Here is a 27,411-nt window from a genome sequence, read left to right as displayed (position 1 = left end):
TTATTTTCCACTTGGCAGTTGTTTGGTTTTAATTGTGACAGTTTCGTTTCTCTTCACTGCTGTGTGTGAGGGGGAGGGGCCGTTTTTGGCGCTCTTTGCTACGCATCAAAAAATTCCAGTCAGTTACTCTTATATTTCCTGCATGATCCGGTTCATCTCTGACAGATCTCAGGGGTCTTCAAACTTCTTTGGAGGGAGGTAGATTCTCTCAGCAGAGCTGTGAGAATTTTATATTGACTGTGAATAAAAACGTTGCTCTGTAATTTTTATGTCAAATTTAATTATTGTTATTTTTCTAATGGGAACAAACCTTTGCTAAAAGTTGTGTTGTTTTAAAGTTTGATGCTATAACTGTTTTTTCAGTTCATTATTTCAACTGTCATTTAATCATTTAATCGTTTAGTACCTCTTTGAGGCACAGTACGTTTTTGCTAAAAAAGATTATAACCAAGTTGCAAGTTTATTGCTAGTGTGTTAAACATGTCTGACTCAGAGGAAGATATCTGTGTCATTTGTTCCAATGCCAAGGTGGAGCCCAATAGAAATTTATGTACTAACTGTATTGATGCTACTTTAAATAAAAGTCAATCTGTACAATTTGAACAAATTTCACCAAACAGCGAGGGGAGAGTTATGCCGACTAACTCGCCTCACGCGGCAGTACCTGCATCTCCCGCCCGGGAGGTGCGTGATATTATGGCGCCTAGTACATCTGGGCGGCCATTACAGATAACATTACAAGATATGGCTACTGTTATGACTGAAGTTTTGTCTAAATTACCAGAACTAAGAGGCAAGCGTGATCACTCTGGGGTGAGAACAGAGTGCGCTGACAATACTAGGGCCATGTCTGATACTGCGTCACAGCTTGCAGAGCATGAGGACGGAGAGCTTCATTCTGTAGGTGACGGTTCTGATCCAAACAGATTGGATTCAGATATTTCAAATTTTAAATTTAAATTGGAGAACCTCCGTGTATTACTAGGGGAGGTCTTAGCAGCTCTCAATGATTGTAACACCGTTGCAATACCAGAGAAACTGTGTAGGTTGGATAAATACTTTGCGGTACCGGCGAGTACTGACGTTTTTCCTATACCTAAGAGACTAACTGAAATTGTTACTAAGGAGTGGGATAGACCCGGTGTGCCGTTCTCACCCCCTCCAATATTTAGAAAGATGTTTCCAATAGACACCACCACTCGGGACTTATGGCAAACGGTCCCTAAGGTGGAGGGAGCAGTTTCTACTTTAGCTAAGCGTACCACTATCCCGGTGGAGGATAGCTGTGCTTTTTCAGATCCAATGGATAAAAAATTAGAGGGTTACCTTAAGAAAATGTTTGTTCAACAAGGTTTTATATTGCAACCCCTTGCATGTATCGCGCCGATTACGGCTGCGGCAGCATTTTGGATTGAGTCTCTGGAAGAGAACCTTAGTTCATCTACGCTAGACGACATTACGGACAGGCTTAGAGTCCTTAAACTAGCTAATTCATTCATTTCGGAGGCCGTAGTACATTTAACCAAACTTACGGCTAAGAACTCAGGATTCGCCATACAGGCACGTAGGGCGCTGTGGCTAAAATCCTGGTCAGCTGATGTTACTTCTAAGTCCAAATTACTTAATATACCTTTCAAGGGGCAGTCTTTATTTGGGCCCGGTTTGAAAGAAATTATCGCTGACATTACAGGAGGTAAGGGCCACGCCCTACCTCAAGACAAAGCCAAAGCCAAGGCTAGACAGTCTAATTTTCGTCCCTTTCGGAATTTCAAAACAGGAGCAGCATCAACCTCCACTGCACCAAAACAGGAGGGAGCTGTTGCTCGTTACAGGCAAGGCTGGAAGCCTAACCAGTCCTGGAACAAGAGCAAGCAGGCCAGGAAACCTGCTGCTGCCCCAAAGACAGCATGAACCGAGAGCCCCCGATCCGGGACCGGATCTAGTGGGGGGCAGACTTTCTCTCTTCGCCCAGGCCTGGGCAAGAGATGTTCAGGATCCCTGGGCGCTAGAGATCATATCTCAGGGATACCTTCTAGACTTCAAATTATCTCCCCCAAGAGGGAGATTTCATCTGTCAAGGTTGTCAACAAACCAGATAAAGAAAGAAGCGTTTCTACGCTGTGTACAAGATCTGTTATTAATGGGAGTGATCCATCCGGTTCCGCGGTCGGAACAAGGACAAGGGTTCTACTCAAACCTGTTTGTGGTTCCCAAAAAAGAGGGAACTTTCAGGCCAATCTTAGATTTAAAGATTCTAAACAAATTCCTAAGAGTTCCATCGTTCAAAATGGAAACTATTCGGACAATCTTACCCATGATCCAAAAGGGTCAGTACATGACCACAGTGGATTTAAAAGATGCTTACCTTCACATACCGATTCACAAAGATCATCACCGGTATCTAAGGTTTGCCTTCTTAGACAGGCACTACCAGTTTGTAGCTCTTCCATTCGGATTGGCTACGGCTCCAAGAATCTTCACAAAGGTTCTGGGTGCCCTTCTGGCGGTACTAAGACCGCGAGGGATTTCGGTAGCTCCGTACCTAGACGACATTCTAATACAAGCTTCAAGCTTTCAAACTGCCACGTCTCATACAGAGTTAGTTCTGGCATTTCTAAGGTCGCATGGATGGAAAGTGAACGAAAAGAAGAGTTCTCTTTTTCCTCTCACAAGAGTTCCATTCTTGGGGACTCTTATAGATTCTGTAGAAATGAAGATTCACCTGACAGAAGACAGGTTAACAAAGCTTCAAAATGCATGCCGTGTCCTTCATTCCATTCAACACCCGTCAGTAGCTCAATGCATGGAGGTGATCGGCTTAATGGTAGCGGCAATGGACATAGTACCTTTTGCACGCCTACACCTCAGACCGCTGCAATTGTGCATGCTAAGTCAGTGGAATGGGGATTACTCAGATTTGTCCCCTACTCTGAATCTGAATCAAGAGACCAGAAATTCTCTTCTATGGTGGCTTTATCGGCCACACCTGTCCAGGGGGATGCCATTCAGCAGGCCAGACTGGACAATTGTAACAACAGACGCCAGCCTACTAGGTTGGGGCGCTGTCTGGAATTCTCTGAAGGCTCAGGGACTATGGAATCAGGAGGAGAGTCTCCTTCCAATAAACATCCTGGAATTGAGAGCAGTTCTCAATGCCCTTCTGGCTTGGCCCCAATTAACAACTCGGGGGTTCATCAGGTTTCAGTCGGACAACATCACGACTGTAGCTTACATCAACCATCAGGGAGGGACAAGAAGCTCCCTAGCAATGATGGAAGTATCAAAGATAATTCGCTGGGCAGAGTCTCACTCTTGCCACCTGTCAGCAATCCACATCCCGGGAGTGGAGAACTGGGAGGCGGATTTCTTGAGTCGCCAGACTTTTCATCCGGGGGAGTGGGAACTTCATCCGGAGGTCTTTGCCCAAATACTTCGACGTTGGGGCAAACCAGAGATAGATCTCATGGCGTCTCGCCAGAACGCCAAACTTCCTCTCTACGGGTCCAGATCCAGGGATCCGGGAGCGGTTCTGATAGATGCTTTGACAGCACCTTGGATCTTCGGGATGGCTTATGTGTTTCCACCCTTCCCGCTGCTTCCTCGATTGATTGCCAAAATCAAACAGGAGAGAGCATCAGTGATTCTAATAGCGCCTGCATGGCCACGCAGGACTTGGTATGCAGATCTAGTGGACATGTCATCCTGTCCGCCTTGGTCTCTACCTCTAAGACAGGACCTTCTGATACAGGGTCCATTCAAACATCAAAATCTAACTTCTCTGAAGCTGACTGCTTGGAAATTGAACGATTGATTTTATCAAAACGTGGTTTTTCTGAGTCGGTTATTGATACCCTGATACAGGCTAGGAAGCCTGTTACCAGAAGGATTTACCATAAAATATGGCGTAAATACCTATACTGGTGCGAATCCAAAGGTTACTCCTGGAGTAAGGTTAGGATCGCTAGGATATTGTCCTTTCTACAAGAAGGTTTAGAAAAGGGTTTATCAGCTAGTTCATTAAAGGGACAGATTTCAGCTCTGTCCATCTTGTTACACAGGCGTCTGTCAGAAAATCCAGACGTCCAGGCCTTTTGTCAGGCTTTAGCTAGGATCAAGCCTGTGTTTAAAGCTGTTGCTCCGCCATGGAGTTTAAACTTAGTTCTTAACGTTTTACAGGGTGTTCCGTTTGAACCCCTTCATTCCATTGATATAAAATTGTTATCTTGGAAAGTTCTGTTTTTAATGGCTATTTCCTCGGCTCGAAGAGTCTCTGAGTTATCAGCCTTACATTGTGATTCTCCTTATCTGATTTTTCACTCAGACAAGGTAGTTCTGCGTACTAAACCTGGGTTCTTACCTAAGGTAGTCACTAACAGGAATATCAATCAAGAGATTGTTGTTCCATCCTTGTGTCCAAATCCTTCTTCAAAGAAGGAACGTCTTCTACACAATCTGGATGTAGTTCGTGCCCTCAAGTTCTACTTGCAGGCAACTAAAGATTTTCGCCAAACTTCTTCCCTGTTTGTCGTTTATTCTGGACAGAGGAGAGGTCAAAAAGCTTCTGCTACCTCTCTCTCTTTTTGGCTTCGTAGCATAATACGTTTAGCCTATGAGACTGCTGGACAGCAGCCTCCTGAAAGAATTACAGCTCACTCCACTAGAGCTGTGGCTTCCACTTGGGCCTTTAAGAATGAGGCCTCTGTTGAACAGATTTGCAAGGCTGCAACTTGGTCTTCGCTTCATACTTTTTCCAAATTTTACAAATTTGACACTTTTGCTTCTTCGGAGGCTATTTTTGGGAGAAAGGTTCTTCAGGCAGTGGTTCCTTCTGTATAATGAGCCTGCCTATCCCTCCCGTCATCCGTGTACTTTTGCTTTGGTATTGGTATCCCAGAAGTAATGATGACCCGTGGACTGATCACACATAACAGAAGAAAACATAATTTATGCTTACCTGATAAATTCCTTTCTTCTGTTGTGTGATCAGTCCACGGCCCGCCCTGTTTTAAGGCAGGTAAATATCTTTTAAATTATACTCCAGTCACCACTTCACCCTTGGTTACTCCTTTCTCGTTGATTCTTGGTCGAATGACTGGGACTGACGTAGAGGGGAGGAGCTATATGCAGCTCTGCTGGGTGAATCCTCTTGCATTTCCTGTTGGGGAGGAGTTATATCCCAGAAGTAATGATGACCCGTGGACTGATCACACAACAGAAGAAAGGAATTTATCAGGTAAGCATAAATTATGTTTTCTGACAATGGAATTGATGAGAAAATCCTGCCATACCGATATAATGTCATGTATGTATACTTTACACTTCAGTATTCTGGGGAATGGTACTTCACTAGAATTACACTGTAAGAAATACATAAAGCTGTTTAATAACTAGAGATTATGTTTAACGTTTTTGCTGGAATGTAAAATCGTTTTCATTTACTGAGGTACTGAGTGAATAAATGTTTGGGCACTATTTTTCCACTTGGCAGTTGCTTAATCTGTTTTTCTGACAGTTTCTGTTCTCCCTCACTGCTGTGTGTGAGGGGGAGGGGCCGTTTTTTTGGCCCTTTTACTGCATCAAATATTTCAGTCAGCAACTCATTGTATTCCCTGCATGATCCGGTTCATCTCTACAGAGCTCAGGGGTCTTCAAAACTTATTTTGAGGGAGGTAATTTCTCTCAGCAGAGCTGTGAGAATTATAGTTTGACTGAGATAAAAAACGTTTATTCTGTAATTTGTTTCCTGCTTTCAGAATTTGTTATCTTTGCTAATGGGATTAAACCTTTGCTAAAGTTGTGTTGTTTACAAGGATTGAGGCTATAACTGTTTCAATTTATTAATTTTCACCTGTCATAGATCTTCTGTGCTTCTTAAAGGCACAGTACGTTTTAATATTATTCTAATTGAATTGTATTTCCAAGTTGCAAGTTTATTTGCTAGTGTGTTAAACATGTCTGATTCAGAGGATGATACCTGTGTCATTTGTTGCAATGCCAAAGTGGAGCCCAATAGAAATTTATGTACTAACTGTATTGATGCTACTTTAAATAAAAGTCAATCTGTACAAGTTGAACAAATTTCACCAAACAACGAGGGGAGAGTTATGCCGACTAACTCACCTCACGTGTCAGTACCTACATCTCCCGCTCAGAGGGAGGTGCGTGATATTGTAGCGCCGAGTACATCTGGGCGGCCATTACAAATCACATTACAGGATATGGCTACTGTTATGACTGAGGTTTTGGCTAAATTACCAGAACTAAGAGGTAAGCGTGATCACTCTGGGGTGAGAACAGAGTGCGCTGATAATATTAGGGCCATGTCAGACACTGCGTCACAGGTGGCAGAACATGAGGACGGAGAACTTCATTCTGTGGGTGACGGTTCTGATCCAAACAGACTGGATTCAGATATTTCAAATTTTAAATTTAAACTGGAAAACCTCCGTGTATTACTAGGGGAGGTGTTAGCGGCTCTGAATGATTGTAACACAGTTGCAATACCAGAGAAAATGTGTAGGTTGGATAAATATTTTGCGGTACCGACGAGTACTGAGGTTTTTCCTATACCTAAGAGACTTACTGAAATTGTTACTAAGGAGTGGGATAGACCCGGTGTGCCGTTCTCACCCCCTCCGATATTTAGAAAAATGTTTCCAATAGACGCCACCACAAGGGACTTATGGCAAACGGTCCCTAAGGTGGAGGGAGCAGTTTCTACCTTAGCTAAGCGTACCACTATCCCGGTGGAGGATAGCTGTGCTTTTTCAGATCCAATGGATAAAAAGTTAGAGGGTTACCTTAAGAAAATGTTTGTTCAACAAGGTTTTATATTGCAACCCCTTGCATGCATTGCGCCGATCACGGCTGCAGCGGCATTCTGGATTGAGTCTCTGGAAGAGAACATTGGTTCAGCTACTCTGGACGACATTACGGACAGGCTTAGAGTCCTTAAACTAGCTAATTCATTCATTTCGGAGGCCGTAGTACATCTTACTAAACTTACGGCGAAGAATTCAGGATTCACCATTCAGGCACGCAGGGCGCTGTGGCTAAAATCCTGGTCAGCTGATGTTACTTCTAAGTCTAAATTGCTTAATATACCTTTCAAAGGGCAGACCTTATTCGGGCCCGGGTTGAAAGAGATTATCGCTGACATTACAGGAGGTAAAGGCCATGCCCTGCCTCAGGACAAAGCCAAAGCCAAGACTAGACAGTCTAATTTTCGTTCCTTTCGTAATTTCAAAGCTGGAGCAGCATCAACTTCCTCTGCACCAAGACAGGAAGGAGCTGTTGCTCGCTACAGACAAGGCTGGAAACCTAACCAGTCCTGGAACAAGGGCAAGCAGACTAGGAAACCTGCTGCTGCCCCTAAGACAGCATGAATTGAGGGCCCCCGATCCGGGATCGGATCTAGTGGGGGGCAGACTTTCTCTCTTCGCCCAGGCTTGGGCAAGAGATGTTCAGGATCCCTGGGCGCTAGAGATAATATCTCAGGGATACCTTCTGGATTTCAAATACTCTCCTCCAAGAGAGAGATTTCATCTGTCAAGATTGTCAACAATCCAGACAAAGAAAGATGCGTTTCTACGCTGCGTACAAGAGCTCTTGTTAATGGGAGTAATCCATCCAGTTCCACGATCGGAACAGGGACAGGGGTTTTATTCAAATCTGTTTGTGGTTCCCAAAAAAGAGGGAACTTTCAGACCAATCCTGGACTTAAAGATCCTAAACAAATTCCTAAGAGTTCCATCGTTCAAGATGGAGACTATTCGGACAATTTTACCTATGATCCAAGAGGGTCAGTACATGACCACTGTAGATTTAAAAGATACTTACCTTCACATACCGATTCACAAAGATCATTATCGGTACCTAAGGTTTGCCTTCCTAGACAGGCATTACCAGTTTGTGGCTCTTCCATTCGGATTGGCTACAGCTCCAAGAATCTTCACAAAGGTTCTGGGTGCTCTTCTGGCGGTACTAAGACCGCGGGGAATCTCGGTAGCTCCATACCTAGACGACATTCTGATACAAGCTTCAAGCTTTCAAACTGCCAAGTCTCATACAGAGTTAGTGCTGGCATTTCTAAGTTCACATGGATGGAAGGTGAACGAAAAGAAAAGTTCACTCGTTCCACTCACAAGAGTTCCCTTCCTGGGGACTCTTATAGATTCTGTAGAAATGAAGATTTACCTGACAGAGGACAGGCTAACAAGACTTCAAAGTGCTTGCCGCACCCTTCATTCCATTCAACACCCGTCAGTGGCTCAATGCATGGAGGGAATCGGCTTAATGGTAGCGGCAATGGACATAGTACCCTTTGCACGCTTACACCTCAGACCACTGCAACTGTGCATGCTAAGTCAGTGGAATGGGGATTACTCAGACTTATCCCCTTCTCTGAATCTGGATCAAGAGACCAGAAATTCTCTTCTATGGTGGCTTTCTCGGCCACATCTGTCCAGGGGGATGCCATTCAGCAGACCAGACTGGACAATTGTAACAACAGACGCCAGCCTTCTAGGTTGGGGTGCCGTCTGGAATTCTCTGAAGGCTCAGGGACAATGGAGTCAGGAGGAGAGTCTCCTGCCAATAAACATTCTGGAATTGAGAGCAGTTCTCAATGCCCTCCTGGCTTGGCCCCAGTTGACAACTCGGGGGTTCATCAGGTTTCAGTCGGACAACATCACGACTGTAGCTTACATCAACCATCAGGGAGGGACAAGAAGCTCCCTAGCTATGATGGAAGTATCAAAGATAATTCTCTGGGCAGAGTCTCACTCTTGCCACCTGTCAGCAATCCACATCCCGGGAGTGGAGAACTGGGAGGCGGATTTCTTAAGTCGTCAGACTTTTCATCCGGGGGAGTGGGAACTTCATCCGGAGGTCTTTGCCCAAATACTTCGACGTTGGGGCAAACCAGAGATAGATCTCATGGCGTCTCGACAGAACGCCAAGCTTCCTCGTTACGGGTCCAGATCCAGGGATCCAGGAGCAGTCCTGATAGATGCTCTGACAGCACCTTGGGACTTCAGGATGGCTTACGTGTTTCCACCCTTCCCGTTGCTTCCGCGATTGATTGCCAGAATCAAACAAGAGAGAGCATCAGTGATTCTAATAGCACCTGCGTGGCCACGCAGGACTTGGTATGCAGACCTGGTGGACATGTCATCCTGTCCACCTTGGTCTCTACCTCTGAAACAGGACCTTCTGATACAGGGTCCCTTCAAACATCAAAATCTAACTTCTCTGAAGCTGACTGCTTGGAAATTGAACGCTTGATTTTATCAAGACGTGGGTTTTCTGAGTCAGTTATTGATACCTTAATACAGGCTAGGAAACCTGTTACCAGAAAGATTTACCATAAGATATGGCGTAAATACCTATATTGGTGTGAATCCAAAGGTTACTCTTGGAGTAAGGTTAGGATTCCTAGGATATTGTCTTTTCTACAAGAAGGTTTAGAAAAGGGTTTATCTGCTAGTTCATTAAAGGGACAGATCTCAGCTCTGTCCATTCTGTTACACAAACGTCTGTCAGAAGTTCCTGACGTCCAGGCTTTTTGTCAGGCTTTGACCAGGATTAAGCCTGTGTTTAAAACTGTTGCTCCACCATGGAGTCTAAATCTTGTTCTTAATGTTTTTCAGGGCGTTCCGTTTGAACCCCTTCATTCCATTGATATAAAGTTGTTATCTTGGAAAGTTCTATTTTTAATGGCTATTTCCTCGGCTCGAAGAGTCTCTGAATTATCAGCCTTACATTGTGATTCTCCTTATTTGATTTTTCATTCGGATAAGGTAGTCCTGCGTACTAAACCTGGGTTCTTACCTAAGGTAGTTACTAACAGGAATATCAATCAAGAGATTGTTGTTCCTTCTTTATGCCCAAATCCTTCTTCAAAGAAGGAACGTCTACTGCACAACCTGGATGTAGTCCGTGCTCTAAAATTTTACTTACAGGCAACTAAGGAATTTCGACAAACGTCTTCTCTGTTTGTCATTTACTCTGGGCAGAGGAGAGGTCAAAAAGCTTCCGCTACCTCTTTCTTTTTGGCTTCGTAGCATAATTCGTTTAGCTTATGAGACTGCTGGACAGCAGCCTCCTGAAAGAATTACAGCTCATTCTACTAGAGCTGTGGCTTCCACTTGGGCCTTCAAGAATGAGGCCTCTGTTGAACAGATTTGCAAGGCTGCAACTTGGTCTTCGCTTCATACTTTTTCCAAATTTTACAAATTTGACACTTTTGCTTCATCGGAGGCTATTTTTGGGAGAAAGGTTCTTCAGGCAGTGGTTCCTTCTGTATAAAGAGCCTGCCTATCCCTCCCGTCATCCGTGTACTTTTGCTTTGGTATTGGTATCCCAGAAGTAATGATGACCCGTGGACTGATCACACTTAACAGAAGAAAACATAATTTATGCTTACCTGATAAATTCCTTTCTTCTGTAGTGTGATCAGTCCACGGCCCGCCCTGTTTTTAAGGCAGGTAAATATTTTTTAATTTATACTCCAGTCACCACTTCACCCTTGGCTTTTCCTTTCTCGTTGGTCCTTGGTCGAATGACTGGGAGTGACGTAGAGGGGAGGAGCTATATGCAGCTCTGCTGGGTGAATCCTCTTGCACTTCCTGTTGGGGAGGAGTAATATCCCAGAAGTAATGATGACCCGTGGACTGATCACACTACAGAAGAAAGGAATTTATCAGGTAAGCATAAATTATGTTTTTTTATTACACCTGGGTAACTAGGAACAGGGAATTGCCCTATAGGAAAATAGCAAAAAGCATTGAACATAGCAATTTCCACCATCAGGGCAATAATTAAAAAATTCCAGTCAAATGGAAATGTGATGAATCAACCTGAAAGAGGACGTATGTCTATATTGTATCAACACACTTTGAAGAGGATTGATCGAGTGGCCAAAATATCTCCAAGGATCACAGCTGGAGAATTGCAGAAGTTAGTTGGGTCTTGTGGTAAGAGTCTCCAAAACTACTATCACCTACTTCGACACAAGTTGTTTGTAAGGGTTTCAAGAAAAAAGCTTTTACTCTCATCCAAAAACAAACACAAGCATCTTCAGTTTGCTATACCCTACTGGAACTTCAAATGGGATCAGGTTCTATGGTCAGATGAAACCAAAATAGAGCTTTTTGTTAATAAACACCATAGGTGGGTTTGGAGCACGCAGAGAAGAAGCCATATGGAAAAGTACCTAATAGCCACGGTTAAATATGGTGGTGGCTCTTTAATGATTTGGGGCAGTTTTTCTGCCAGAGGACCTGGATATTTTATTAGGATACATGGCATTATGGACACTCTCAAATATCAACAGTAATTAAATGAACACCTCGCTGCCTCTGCTAGAAAGCGTTAAATGAGCCGTGGTTGGATCTTCCAGCTGGACAATCATCCAAAGCCTACATCAAAATTAACAGGAAAATGGTTTACTTACCACAAAATCAAGGTCCTGCCATGGCGATCCCAGTCCCCTGACTTGAACTCTATAAAAAACTTGTGGGCTGAACTGAAGAGGAGAGTCCACCAGTGTCGACCTTGAAATTTGAAGGATCTGGAGAGATTCTGTATGGAGGAATGGTCTCGGATCGCTTTCCGTGTATTCTCTAACCTCATCAGGCATTATAGAAGAAGATTCAGAGATTTTATCCTTGTAAAGAAAGGTAGCACAAAGCATTGACTAAAAGGGTGCCAATAATTATGCCACACGTATATTTAACAATACATTTTTTTTTATAAACCTGTGTTGTGTTTGCAATAGTTTGATATCCATGAGAGCAGAGTATTTTTGTGTATTTTTTTTTTAACAAAATATCAAAAGGTTAAACAAAGACCATTTTTTACAGCCGCCTTTGCTCATATTTACCAAGGGTGCCAATATTGGAGGGTACTGTATGTGCAGCAAATCTCCTTCAGAAACCTGCAGTGTAACCTAGCTTCTAAATTGGTAGCACCCAAAATTAGAGGAAGGTGCAAGTGTATTTAGTTTAAAGGGACATAATACTCATATGCTAAATCACTTGAAACTGATGCAGTATAACTGTAGAAAGCTGACAGGAAAATATCACCTGAGCATCTCTATGTAAAAAAGGAAGATATTTTACCTCACAATTTTCTCAGCTCACCAGAGTAGGTTCTGTGTAAAAAGTTATACTCGGCTGCTCCCAGCTGCAGGTAAAAAAAAATTAGAAAAAATGAAGAAATGAACAGCAGCCAATCAGTATCAACAGTGCTGAGGTCACGAACTCTCTTACTGTGATCTCATGAGATTTCACTTAACTCTCATGAGATTTCATAATAATCTTCCTTAAAGGGACATTATACACTCATTTTTTCTTTGCATAAATGTTTTATAGATGATCTATTTATATAGCCCATAAAGTTTTTTTTTTTTTTAAATGTATAGTTTTGCTTATTTTTAAATAACATTGCTCTGATTTTCAGACTCCTAACCAAGCCCCAAAGTTTTGAGAATACCGTCGGCTACCTACTCCAGCTTGCTCCTGTTTGTATAAAGGGTCTTTTCATATGCAAAAGAAGGGGGAGTGTCTTATTTCCCACTTGCAGTGGGCTTTCCAGCTACCTTTTCAACAGAGCTAATCTGTGAGCTTCTAAGTAAGTTTTTAAACAGTTTTATACTGGATTTTTATATCAATCTGTGCATCTTATTCTTTATAGTAGTGTCTATTACATGCAGTTATATGAAAATGAATGTATACTGTCCCTTTAAGGAAATACGATTAGAGTGCACATAAGCTCACTCCCTTAGCTGTCCCGGGACAGGCATACTGATTTGCTGCTTAGAAGTCCTTTACAATGGGATGTGGCTACTGAGGAACTTTTGAGGTAAAATATATTTCTTTTTTACATAGAGGTGATATTTTCTAGTCGGCTTTTTACAGCTATGCTGCATCACTTTCAAGTGTTTTAACATTTGGGTATCATGGCTCTTTAACTAGTTGTTTAAATATTGATTAAATAAGTGTAAAGTTTTACTGTCTATAAAGCAGAGGGAGCTGCCATATTGTAACTTAGGTTTCTTTCTCTTCTGAGGCCAATTAAATAGTTGTAAATAAGTCACTAGAGTGTGCATCCAATGACTGTGGGGTGTATAACAGTGTTCTGCATTTCCACTTCCAACAGGAACTGAAAAGCACATGATTGTCAGGATAAAATTTCAGTTAAAGGGGAAAAATAAATAATGAAAGTATATTGCAAAGTTGTTGTTTTTTTATACAATTTAATAAATTGTGTTGCACCGATACCATTTTTTTATGACTGAGTACAAGTACCGATACTTGTTTTCAAATACTCGCCGATACCAATTACCGATACTTTTTTTTTTTTATGTCATGTGACAGTTTACCAAACACAATACAGACTAATTATTTAAGATTCCTTCTTTATAATTATAAAGGACTGTAATTCAAAAGACATTATGAAATAATAAAAAAGTTCACTGAACATGTTTATAAATAAAAAATATTACAATAAAATATTACATTTAAAGGGGTGATACAATTGGGTTGTAGGGCTGTTGTATAACATCAATCTGACATTTGTATGGAGGTTTGACTCTAAGTTGAGCAGTCTTTCACTTTCCACACTACTGCATGGGGCAAAAAGATATTTTTGGGCCATTTTAGCCAGAGCTGGAAATCTGTTTATTAACTGCCCAGTACTTCAGGGGTTTTTCTGAACGAGGTACAGTGATCTCTACTACAATAATACAAATAACAGCAATTTGTATTGGCAGAACAGTAGTAAACAATTTTTTGTTTAGTCTCCACTCCAGTTTAAAATGAAATGGGAACATGCAGTTTGAAAAAACACCACAATATCGCATATGGGTAGGAAGTGGAGGTATCGGTTTAAGTATCGGTGCATTTGCACGAGTACAAGTACTCATGCAAATACTTGGTATCGGTACCGATACCGATACTAGTATCGGTATCTGTGCATCCCTACAATTTATCATTTTATATTACCTTGTCAAAGTGTTTAATGTCCCTTTTAAGTGCTGTTTTTGATGAAGTGCGAAAAAAAGTAGATTGTTCTAATGGGGAGCTGGAACCCACTTTACAGGTTCATCTAACTCTGCACCCTTCAAAATAGTAACACCAAAGTGTCTCATTTTAGCCAGACCAGTTCTCAGGTGTTTCCTTAATCATGAAGTCAGCCTCTACATAGAGCGCATCAGCACCAGTCTGTAAAGGCTTAGCCGCTTCATATCACTACTAAAGTATCTCTTCTCCTCCCATCAGGGACATCAGTGCATAGTTAGTTGTATGTGAGTTACTTCTTGCATAAGAACAGTTGCAGAGTGTCTAAAAGCAGAACTAACGTGTCCGACATCAGAATCTCCAAACACTGTATTATTACTGTTATATATATATGTACATAATTTTATAAAGAAAGGGCCTACATGGTTATACAAGGGTATGATAGCTATGCTGTAAGAACAAAACTAAACAAAAAGGATCACATTAATAAAGAAGCAGTCAGGAGTCAGGTTCCAGTAGGAACTTATCTAAAAGGTCATGTGAACTAAGGTTATGCTGGTGGAGAGGTGTGGACAGCTGAATGGCCAAAGAGGAATAAAAAAAAAAAGTCCTTTAGATTTGGACATTGAGTTGGTGCCTTGTCTCATATCTGCATCTAGTGCAGGGATTGGGATCCCTGGGACTCCTGATGTTTCAGAACTACATTACCTATGATGCACAGCCTCACATATTTTACTGATCTACCAGCATGCCCTTGTGGGTGTCCATGGTCACTTCCACATCTGTGAACCTCACATTATAACCAAAGTATTCCACATCTGTATCTTCCACTCTCACCAATGTGCTTCTGTGGATGTCTGCTGGCACTTAGACATCTGCAAACATCATATAAGCATCTTATCACTAAGGTGCCTCACATATATCTACCACTCTCCTCAGCACCAATCCCTGAGTTTCACATGGAGAATTACCTACACATCTGCTGACCTCTTGATTTAATCAGCGGTTAAGAGTATAAATTACAACTCTGGGATTTTAGCTTTATATCTGAGAACTGTGTTTGACTTTGTGAATTCAGAAGTGCCACACATGGGCCCATCTGCTGATTTTAATTCTTAAGGGCTCATTTATAAATACAGTTGCAGTTCAGTGAATATGTAATAGTTTAATAGTTGTGAGATAAGAATTTTAGCATTGCCTTATGGGTTCTGAAGTGATTAAATGCATGACTGAAGCAAGTTCTTATAGCCTTTGTAACTCCAGAATGTAACCCCTTAACTGCAAGAAAGGGCTGCAATACAATTATTTACAATATGCTACAACCAAAGGGTTGTCCAGCCACCCCCAAAAAGAAATGTGTTTCCTTATCTAATAATATTCAGCAAGCTGCATTAAAAGGACATTAAACACGTTGAGATTATAATGTAGAATGTGTAAATTATGTGTAGTAAAACGCTTTGCAATAATCCTGTAGTTTAACTGTGAAAATTGTAGGCTTTCTAATTCCCGAAACCATTATGGTTGACACCTTTTACCTTTGTTATCCTAGATTTAATAGCCTGTCCTCCTTTCCTTATATTCCCCGCTGTGGCCAGTATATGAACTATCCTTTCTATCCCTTTAAGAAGCATCTGTCTTAGACCATAATAGCAGAGTTAAATCATCCTGGACCGATTTGTCTGAGGTGAATAACAAGCTTGTTGCACAAGAAGCGGGTTTGTGCAGCGAAAATGCTGCATCTCAAGCACCAAATGCGGATGGACATGTTCTCTGGCTGGGAACATTGCTTATGCAATCAGGGCCTATGTATGCATTCTTTCTCTTTTGGATAGGCATACATTTTAAGTAAAAAAATATTTATTCTATACAATTTAAATGCAGATTTCCATAGCATTTGTGCATGTTTTCTGTTTGCTGCAATAATTGTGTGCTTTTTCTTTAACCTTTTTAACCTTTCTATTCCGTCCTAACCGCGCCAGGATTTTGTGCTGTTAGGACGGAATAGAACGTCCTGAAGCCAACAGCGCATCCTGGATGTGATTGCGGTCTGGAGGGCATGCCTAGCATCATAGGGACACCCCCGTGACCCAACCCCATCATTGGAATCTTGCGATCACGTGCATGATCGCAGGATTTCAATTTGTTTACATCGGAACATTTTTCCAATGTAGACAAAGTAACCCGGTCATCAAAGGGAGTTTTGGATTTAAATCAGTTTTTTTTTTTTTTATTTAAATAGGATTTTTTTTAAATAAAATGTTTTTGAAGAAAAATCTATCTAACGAGAGTTTCTATTTAAGATACAGTATAATCTAAAGGTTATTCATCTGGAAATAGATTATTTTTTTATTATATAGCAAGATGCTGTATATTCATGGCTGTAATGTTTAATTGTTTTGGTAAATTAATTTGATAATCTATTCACAATGTCATGCTCTCTCAGAGGTTTCTGTCAGATTATATTGGTCAATTATATCTAGAATATATTATCACATATTATTGCTTTGTGGTTCTGAAAACTGTGACTTTGTGTCTGCAGAAATAGAATGCCCCTTCTTCATAGCAACGATGTTATAAAATGAACATACAGAGCTGAGAAAAAAAACCCTTAAAGGGATATAATCACCAAAGAAATCTTTTTGGGTTTCAGATAGAGCATACAAATTTCAGATTTACTTTTTATCAAATGTGCTTCATTCTCTTAGTACCCTAGTAACAAGCAGCTAGCTTACAATAGTGCATTGCTTCTGAGACTACCTATGTATGCTTTTCAACAATGGATATTAAGTAAACGAAGCAAATTAGATAAGAGAAGTAAATAGAAAAAATGTAAAAAAAATGCATGTTCTTTCTGAATCATGAAAGTTTTAGTTTTTGACTTTACTGTCCCTTTTAATGCCATTGCTCCCCTGCAATTCTATGTACACAGAATCAACCTATACTTAGTAACAAGAAGCTCACTGAATAGAAGATTGTTTGCAGTGGAATAGATCTGCACAAGGACCTAAGACTGAGGAGGGAGGGCAAGCAGTGAAATTAAGTATAATGCTGCTGTTTTAGTTAAATAAAACTATTTAAATTGCTATTATCCTCCTCTTTGATTAAAGGGACAGAAAGGCCAAAAAATTAAGTATGTGGGTGCAGTTTAATTTGAAATATAAGCATTTTTGCAATATGCTTCCATTATTAAAAGTGCTACTAATAAAAAGTATTACTGTTTTCAGTGGCATACGCACATATCCTATTAAGGCCTGGGCATCAGTATTCAAACACCATTCCTGCTCAGATCGTCAGCAATGGTTTATATGATGCAGATTACATCTTCAGAAGCAATGCACACCACTGCCAGTTCTCTGAGAAGGTGTGGTATTTAAATACTGGTGCACGGCCCACATAGGGTATGTGCGTATGCTACAGAAAAACTTTTACTACAAGCATTTTTGCTAAGTATATTGCTAAAGGAGGCGACCACATTTCAATTTTGACTTTTCTATCCCTTTAAATAAAACTATATAAATTGTTATTAAAAAGATAATAATTATTCTCTTCCAATAAAGTACAACTGAAAAGTTGATCAAATACGAATGAATAACCTATTTAACTGGAGATTAGGGCTGCAACAACTAATCGGTAAGTTTGATCATAAAAATAGTTGTCAACAAATCTCATGATCAATTAGGTGGTCAGTTGCACAGCACCAGCTGCTTTAATCTGATGATCTACTGCAACTAAGATTGTGCAATTTTTTTTTTAATTGTTTTTTTTTTTTTTTTTTTCTATCCGATTAATCGGACAATAATCATCCGATTAATCGGATAAAAAAAATAAAATAAAAATGTTTGCACAATACCATGTGCAGGAGTTCATCTGATTGAAGCAGCTGGTGCTGTGCAATTAACCAACTAATCGCTGACCACCTAATTGATAATGAGATTCTTTGACAACTATTTTTATGATCAATCTTAACGATAAGTTCACCTCCCATTATTTTAATTAATTTCAATGATCTATCTTTGCATATCTAATGAAATATAACCAAATCAGTAATGATTATTATTATTATTATTATTATTATTATTATTATTATTATCAGGTATTTGTAGAGCGCCAACAGATTCCGCAGCGCTAATGATCTTGTATAACTGGAAAAAGTTATTATAAAAAAAGGAAAACCATGATTTAAATTGATGTAAATCGGTCTTACTGACTAGTGATTTAGATTGTGATTTAAATCAAATCCACCCTGTACATATATATTTTGTATATAAAAGTCTTGTTCTCTAAATAAAAAATTTTCTCTAGCCAATATTGTAGTCAAACTAAGTAATTACATTTGGTTGCAATATTATGTTAGAGCAACTAATTATTTCATTGTCACTGGTTTCATGCATTTTGCTTCAGCAAGAAGCCACCCAGACTATTTTAATTTTGCTGTATATACATTTGGGCTTAATTCCTGAGTGTAGATTTACAAGTGCTCTATACATTGTGTGTGTGTGTGAAACACCAATTCAGATTTTTTTTTCTATAGCCATTTTAATTGTATTTTAGTTTTTAAATATGTGATTGCTTTATTGTTATTATAGAGAACATAGCAGCAGGTACAGAATAAGTAAATAAGAATATTCCTTGATTCCACAGATGCTACATTTATATATGTTGTGTTAATCTTATTAATAGCACAGCCTATAAGTAGTAAAAATGTCTTAGATCTGCAGTTACATTATATTTTCATGGCAAGCACAAAAAGTCACAATTTAGTTACCATTGCTACCAAGACCCTATCTAACCTAGTATAACATTCTAAGAGGTTTCATCCATAGAAATATGTGTCTTTCTTTGGCAATGATCAGTCATATTCTATTTTGTTTTTAACTTGTGCTGGTGGTGGGCTTTAAAATTTGAAGTGTGTGTTGTGTAACTGTGGGAAAGTTCCTGATTCAAAGAGCTCTTGAGTGTTTAAAGGGATACTCAGGTCAAATTAAATTTCTCTTGCAAGGTGTATCCAGTCCATGGATTCATCCTTACTTGTGGGATATTCTCCTTCCCTACAGGAAGTGGCAAAGAGAGCACACAGCAGAGCTGTCCATATAGCTTCCCCCCCGTCATTCTCTTTGCCGCATTAACGCACTAGGTTCTCTCTCAGGGAGGGTAAAGTGAATGTGGTGTTAGAATTGTAGTTTTATATCTTCAATCAATAGTTTATTTTTAAATGGTACCGGTTTGTACTATTTACTCTCTAGCAGAAAAGTGATGAAGATTTCTGCTGAGAGGAAAATGATTTTAGCATGTTGTAACTAAAATCCACTGCTGTTCCCACACAGGGACTGAGGAGTACCAGAAAACTTCAGTTGGGGGGAACAGTTTGCAGGCTTGACTGCAATAAGGTATGTTCAGTCATTTATTTCTAGACAAGACTGAGATAATGCTAGAAGACTGACAAGATCCCCATGTGGGGAGGGTAAGCTATGTTCTGAGACTTAGTATAGAATTGAATTCTTACATGACAGGGCTAAATAGGCTGGTTGACACTAATGCAGGGTAATCGATTATTTATTAAGAAATACTCATTGGAGACACCTTTTAAGCACTTTGGAGTGTTTTACTGGGGTTATTATCCACATGGCATACATTTAGTCACTTAGAAGTGATTTTTGTAGGCCTCACAACTCCGGAGTGGAGTGGGAGAAGCCTAATTTAGCTTGAAAGACAAGTTCATGCTGCTTCACATGGAGGGCCCTGCTGCTGATTGAGGGCCTAGAAGAAGCTTTGTTTCCCCAAAACTGATCCCTAAGGGCAGGTAGGCCACAGCAGTAAGCTGTGGCAAGGCTGAGGGCGATATTCAACGCGCTTCAGGCATGGCCTCAACTAGCTGCGGCCAAATTCCTCTCTACGGATCCAGGTCCCGGGACCCCAAGGCGGCATTAATAGATGCTCTAGTAGCGCCTTGGTTCTTCAATCTGGCTTATGTTTTCCCACCGTTTCCTCTTCTCCCTCGTCTGATCGCCAGAATCAAGCAGGAGAAGGCGTTGTTGATTTTGATAGCGCCTGCGTGGCCATGCAGGACTTGGTATGGAGACCTAGTGGACATGTCATCTGTCCCACCATGGACACTGCCAATGAGGCAGGACCTTCTAATACAGGGTCCGTTCAAGCATCCAAATCTGGTTTCTCTAAGTCTGACTGCTTGGAGATTGAAAGCTTAATTCTTTCAAAGCGTGGTTTTTCTGAGTCGGTTATAGATACTCTGATCCAGTCTAGAAAGCCTGCCACCAGGAAAGTCTACCATAAGATATGGTAGAAATATCTTTGTTGGTGTGAATCCAAGGGTTACTCATGGAGTAAGATTAGGATTCCCAGGATATTGTCTTTTCTCCAAGACGGTTTGGAGAAAGGATTGTCGGCTAGTTCTTTAAAGGGACAGATATCTGCTCTGTCTATCCTTTTCCACAAGCGTCTGGCAGAGGTACCGGAAGTTCAAGCGTTTGCACAGGCTTTAGTCAGAATCAAGCCTGTCTATAAACCTGTGGCTCTGCCATGGAATCTAAATCTAGTTCTTTCAGTTCTTCAAGGGGTTCCGTTTGAACCTTTACATTCCATAGATATTAAGTTGTTATCTTGGAAAGTTTTGTTTTTGGTAGCTATCTCTTCTGCTCGAATAGTCTCAGAATTATCTGCATTACAGTGTGATTCACCTTATCTGGTGTTCCACGCAGATAAAGTAGTTTTGCGTACCAAACCTGGTTTACTTCCTAAAGTTGTTTCTAACAAGAATATTAACCAGGAAATAGTTGTTCCTTCTCTGTGTCCTAACCCATCTTCGAAGAAGGAACGTCTTTTGCATAATCTTGATGTAGTTCGTGCTTTAAAGTTCTATTTACAAGCAACTAAGGATTTCAGACAAACATCTTCTTTGTTTGTTATCTATTCTGGTAAGAGGAGAGGTCAGAAAGCGACTGCTACCTCTCTTTCCTTTTGGCTGAAAAGCATCATCCGTTTAGCCTATGAGACTGCTGGCCAGCAGCCTCCTGAAACTATTACTGCTCATTCTACCAGAGCAGTGGCTTCCACATGGGCTTTCAAAAATGAGGCTTCTGTTGAACAGATTTGTAAGGCAGCGACTTGGTCTTCACTGCATACTTTTGCCAAATTTTATAAATTCGATACTTTTGCTTCTTCGGAGGCTATTTTTGGGAGAAAGGTTTTGCAAGCAGTGGTGCCTTCCGTTTAAGGTACCTGTCTTGTTCCCTCCCTTCATCCATGTCCTAAAGGTTTGGTATTGGTATCCCACAAGTAAGGATGAATCCGTGGACTGGATACACCTTGCAAGAGAAAACAGAATTTATGCTTACCTGATAAATTACTTTCTCTTGCGGTGTATCCAGTCCACGGCCCGCAATGGCAATTAAGTCAGGTAAAAATTTTTTTGTTTAAACTACAGTCACCACTGCACCCTATGGTTTCTTCTTTGGCTTCTTAACCTTTGGTCGAATGACTGGGAGGTGGAGCTAGAGGGGGAGCTATATGGACAGCTCTGCTGTGTGCTCTCTTTGCCACTTCCTGTAGGGAAGGAGAATATCCCACAAGTAAGGATGAATCCGTGGACTGGATACACCGCAAGAGAAAGTAATTTATCAGGTAAGCATAAATTCTGTTTCTTTCATGTAATTAGCAAGAGTCCATGAGCTAGTGACGTATGGGAATATAAATTACTACCAGGAGGGGCAAAGTTTCCCAAACCTCAAAATGCCTATAAATACACCCCTCACCACACCCACAATTCAGTTTTACAAACTTTGCCTCCTATGGAGGTGGTGAAGTAAGTTTGTGCTAGATTCTACGTTGATATGCGCTCCGCAGCAAGTTGGAGCCCGGTTTTCCTCTCAGCGTGCAGTGAATGTCAGAGGGATGTGAGGAGAGTATTGCCTATTTGAATGCAGTGATCTCCTTCTACGGGGTCTATTTCATAGGTTCTCTGTTATCGGTCGTAGAGATTCATCTCTTACCTCCCTTTTCAGATCGACGATATACTCTTATATATACCATTACCTCTGCTGATTTTCGTTTCAGTACTGGTTTGGCTTTCTACAAACATGTAGATGAGTGTCCTGGGGTAAGTAAATCTTATTTTCTGTGACACTCTAAGCTATGGTTGGGCACTTTATTTATAAAGTTCTAAATATATGTATTCAAACATTTATTTGCCTTGACTCAGAATGTTCAACATTCCTTATTTTCAGACAGTCAGTTTCATATTTGGGATAATGCATTTGAATCAATCATTTTTTCTTACCTTAGAAATTTGACTTTTTTTCCCTGTGGGCTGTTAGGCTCGCGGGGGCTGAAAATGCTTAATTTTATTGCGTCATTCTTGGCGCGGACTTTTTTTGGCGCAAAAAATCTTTTCTGTTTCCGGCGTCATACGTGTCGCCGGAAGTTGCGTCATTTTTTGACGTCCTTTTCTCCAACATAGGTGTGTCCAGTCCACGGCGTCATCCTTACTTGTGGGATATTCTCTTCCCCAACAGGAAATGGCAAAGAGCCCAGCAAAGCTGGTCACATGATCCCTCCTAGGCTCCGCCTTCCCCAGTCATTCTCTTTGCCGTTGTACAGGCAACATCTCCACGGAGATGGCTTTGAGTTTTTTGGTGTTTAAATGTAGTTTTTATTCTTCAATCAAGAGTTTATTTTAAAATAGTGCTGGTATGTACTATTTACTCTGAAACAGGAAAGAGATGAAGATTTCTGTTTGTAAGAGGAAAATGATTTTAGCAACCGTTACTAAAATCGATGGCTGTTTCCACACAGGACTGTTGAGAGGAATTAACTTCAGTTGGGGGAAACAGTGAGCAGACTTTTGCTGCTTGAGGTATGACACATTTCTAACAAGACTCGGTAATGCTGGAAGCTGTCATTTTCCCTAGGGGAACCAGTAAGCCATTTTCTTAGTTTAAGTAAAAGAATAAAGGGCTTCATTAGGGCTTAAAAAACTGGTAGACATTTTTCTGGGCTAAAACGATTACTTTACTAAGTATATTTGGCAGATTATTACTTTTAATAGTTGTTAAATCTTGGGGATTGTTTTAATAAAAACGGCAGGCACTGTATTGGACACCTTTTTCACTGGGGGCCTTTTCTAGTCATAGACAGAGCCTCATTTTCGCGCCTCTAATGCGCAGTTGTTTTTGGAAAGCATGGCATGCAGATGCATGTGTGAGGAGCTAAGAACCACTGAAAAAGCTTATAGAAGGCATCATTTGGTATCGTATTCCCCTCTGGGCTTGGTTGGGTCTCAGCAAAGCAGATACCTGGGACTGTATAGGGGTTAAATGTAAAAACGGCTCCGGTTCCGTTATTTTAAGGGTTAAAGCTTTCAAATTTGGTGTGCAATACTTTTAAGGCTTTAAGTTACTGTGGTGAAATTTTGGTGAAATTTGAACAATTCCTTCATACTTTTTCACATATTCAGTAATAAAGTGTGTTCAGTTTGAAATTTAAAGGGACAGTAACGGTTTTATTGTAAAACGTTTTTTGTGCTTTGTTGACAAGTTTAAGCCTGTTTAACATGTCTGAACCATCAGATAACGATGTTCTATATGTATGAAAGCCAATGTGTCTCCCCATTTAAATATATGTGATATATTTGTGTCATAATGTCCAAACAAAGTAGGGATAATAATGCCATAGATATGATATTGCCCAAGATGATTCCTCTAATGAGGGGAGTAAGCATGGTACTGCATCATCCCCTTCTGTGTCTACACCAGTTTTGCCCACACAAGAGGCCCCTAGTACATCTAGTGCGCCAATACTTATTACCATACAACAATTAATGGCTGTAATGGATAATTCTATTGCATGCATTTTTTCCAAAATGCCTACTTATCAGAGAAAGCGTGATTGCTCTGTTTTAAACACTGAAGAGCAAGAGGACGCTGATGATATCTGTTCTGACATACCCTCACACCTATCTGAAGGGGCCAGGAGGGAGGTTTTGTCTGAGGGAGAAATTTCAGATTCAGGGAAAATTTCTCAACAAGCAGAACCTGATATTGTAACTTTTAAATTTAAATTTCTCCACGCACTACTTAAGGAGGTATTATCTACTCTGGATGTTTGTGACAATTTGGTCATTCCAGAGAAATTAGGTAAGATGGACAAGTTCCTAGAGGTTCCGGTGCCCCCCGATGTTTTTCCTATACCCAAGCGGGTGGCGGACATAGTAAATAAGGAGTGGGAAAGGCCCGGCATACCTTTTGTCCTCCCCCTATATTTAAGAAATTAGTTCCTATAGTCGACCCCAGAAAGGACTTATAGCATACAGTCCCCAAGGTCGAGGGGGCGGTTTCTACTCTAAACAAACGCACTTCTATTCCTATAGAAGATAGTTGTGCTTTCAAGATCCTATGGATTAAAGGTTAGAGGGTTTGCTTAAAAAGATGTTTGTTCAGCAAGGTTACCTTCTACAACCAATTTCATGCATTGTTCCTGTCACTACAGCTGCGTGTTTCTGGTTCGAAGAACTAGAAAAGTCGCTGAATAAAGAATCTTCGTATTTTAGATGCCGCTTTGCAATTAGCTAGATTAGCGGCGAATAATTCAGGGTTTGCTATCGTGGCGCGCAGAGCGCTTTTGCTTAACATCCCTTTCAAGGGTAAAACACTGTTTGGCCCTGATTTGAAAGAGATTATTTCAGACATCACTGGGGGAAAGGGCCACGCCCTTCCTCTGGATAGGTCTTTTAAGGCTAAAAAGAAGCCAAATTTTCGTCCCTTTCGCAGAAACGGACCAGCCTCAAATTCTACACCCTCTAAGCAAGAGGGTAATACTTCTCAAACCAAGCCAGCCTGGAGGCCGATGCAAGGCTGGAACAAGGGTAAGCAGGCCAAGTCACCTGCCACTGCTACCAAAACAGCATGAAGTGTTGGCCCCCGATCTGGGAAGGATCTGGTGGGGGGCAGACTCTCTCTCTTCGCTCAGGCTGGGGCAAGAGATGTTCTGGATCTTTGGGCGCTAGAAATAGTTTCTCAAGGTTATCTCCTGGAATTCAGGGAACTACCCCCAAGGGGAAGGTTCCACGGGTCTCAATTATCTTCGAACAGGCATTCTTACACTGTGTAGAAGACCTGTTAAGCATGGGAGTGATTCATCCTGTTCCATTAGGAGAACAAGGGATGGGTTTTTACTCCAACCTGTTCATAATTCCCAAAAAAGAGGGAACATTCAGACCTATTTTAGATCTCAAGATTCTAAACAAGTTTCTAAGGGTTTCATCATTCAAAATGGAAACCATTCGAACGATCCTTCCTACCATCCAGGAAGGTCAATTCATGACCACGGTGGACTTAAAGGATGCGTACCTACGTATTCCTATCCACAAGGAACATTTTCGGTTCCTAAGGTTCGCCTTTCTGGACAAGCATTACCTGTGGCACTTCCATTCGGATTAGCCACTGCTCCAAGGATTTTCACAAGGGTCCTAGGGTCCCTTCTAGCGGTGCTAAGACCAAGGGGCATTGCAGTAGTACCTTACTTGGACGACATCCTGATTCAAGTGTCGTCTCTGTCAAAAGCAAGGGCTCATACGGACATTGTCCTAGCCTTTCTCAGATCTCACAGGTGGAAAGTGAACATAGAAAAAAGTTCTCTGTCCCCGTCAACAAGAGTTCCCTTCTTGGGAACAATAATAGTTTCCTTAGAAATTAAGGTTTTTCTGACAGAGGCCAGAAAATCAAAACTTCTAAGCTCTTGTCAGGTACTTCATTCTGTTCTTCTTCCTTCCATAGCGCAGTCCATGGAAGTAATAGGTTTGATGGTTGCGGCAATGGACATAGTTCCTTTTGCACGAATTCATCTAAGACCATTGCACCTGTGCATGCTCAGACAGTGGAATGGGGATTATACAGACTTGTCTCCGACGATACAAGTAGATCAAATAACCAGAGATTCACTCCGTTGGTGGCTGACCCTGGTCAACCTGTCACAGGGAATGAGCTTCCGCAGACCAGAGTAGGTCATTGTCACGACCGACGCCAGTCTGGTGGGCTGGGGCGCGGTCTGGGAACCCCTGAAAACTCAGGGTCTATGGTTTCGGGAAGACTCTCTTCTCCCGATAAACATAATGGAACTGAGAGCGATATTCAATGCTCTCAAGGCTTGGCCTCGACTAGCAAAGGCCAAATTCATAAGGTTTCAATCAGACATCATGACGACTGTTACATATATCAACCATCAGGGGGTAACAAGGAGTTCCCTGGCGATGGAGGAGCATCCGGGGGAGTGGGAACTCCATCTGGAAATCTTTGCCCAAATAACTCAATTATGGGGCATTCCAGACATGGTTCTGATGGCCTCTCGTCAGAACTTCATGGTCCCTTGTTACGGGTCCAAATCCAGGGATCCCAAGGCGACTCTATTGGATACAATAGTAGCACCTTGGATCTTCAACCTAGCTTATGTATTCCCACCTTTTCCTCTCATTCCCAGGCTGGTAGCCAGGATCAATCTGGAGAGGGCTTCGGTGACCTTGATAGTTCCTGTGTGGCCACGCAGGACTTGGTATGCAGACCTGGTGAATGTGTCATCGGCTCCACCATGGAAGCTACCTTTGAGACAGGACCTTCTTATTCAGGGTCCATTTGAACATCCGAATCTGGTTTTCCTCCAACTGACTGCTTGGAGTTTGAACGCTTGATTTTATCAAAGCGTGGGTTTTCAGATTCTGTAATAGATACTCTTATTCAGGCTAGAAAGCCTGTAACTAGAAAAATTTACCATAATATATGGAAAAAATATATCTGTTGGTGTGAATCTAAAGGATTCCCATGGAACAAGATAAAAATTCCTAAGATTCTTTCCTTTCTACAAGAAGGTTTGGAGAAAGGATTTTCTGTGAGTTCTCTGAAGGGACAGATCTCTGCTTTATCTGTTTTACTTCACAAAAGGCTGGCAGCTGTGCCAGACGTTTAAGCTTTTGTTCAGGCTCTGGTTAGAATCAAGCCTGTTTACAGACCTTTGACTCTTCCCTGGAGTCTTTATCTAGTTCTTTCAGTTCTTCAAGGGGTTCCGTTTGAACCCTTACATTCCGTAGATATTAAGTTATTATCTTGGAAAGTTTTGTTTTAGGTTGCAATTTCTTCCGCTAGAAGAGTGTCTGAGTTATCTGCTCTGCAGTGTTCTCCGCCCTATCTGGTCCATGCAGATAAGGTGGTTTTACGTACTGAGCCTGGTTTTCTTCCGAAGGTTGTTTCCAACAAAAATATTAACCAGGAGATAGTTGTACCTTCTTTGTGTCCGAATCCAGTTTCATAGAAGGAACGTTTGTTACACAATTTGGACGTTGTCCGTGCTCTAAAATTCTATTTAGATGCTACAAAGGATTTCAGACAAA

At 41.1% G+C, this 27,411-nt stretch overlaps 1 protein-coding gene across 2 annotated transcripts in view; it reads left to right on the top strand.

The window, feature by feature from the left end:
* Positions 1-27,411, top strand: part of TSNARE1 (t-SNARE domain containing 1) — a 1,244,582-nt gene that overhangs the window by 89,169 nt on the left and 1,128,002 nt on the right. Inside the window, exon 1 of one of the 2 annotated variants that reach the window (XM_053715402.1) lies at positions 12,083-12,633. The exons of the other annotated variant lie outside the window; for it this stretch is intronic. The gene's annotated coding sequence lies outside the window, so the exon portion shown is untranslated. Of the gene's footprint in view, positions 1-12,082; positions 12,634-27,411 lie in introns of those variants that run through there. 2 annotated transcript variants of the gene reach the window in all.

This window comes from Bombina bombina, chromosome 5 (genome assembly GCF_027579735.1).
Source record: "Bombina bombina isolate aBomBom1 chromosome 5, aBomBom1.pri, whole genome shotgun sequence".
Lineage (NCBI taxonomy): Eukaryota > Metazoa > Chordata > Amphibia > Anura > Bombinatoridae > Bombina > Bombina bombina.
This window is presented reverse-complemented; position numbering and strand designations above follow the sequence as displayed.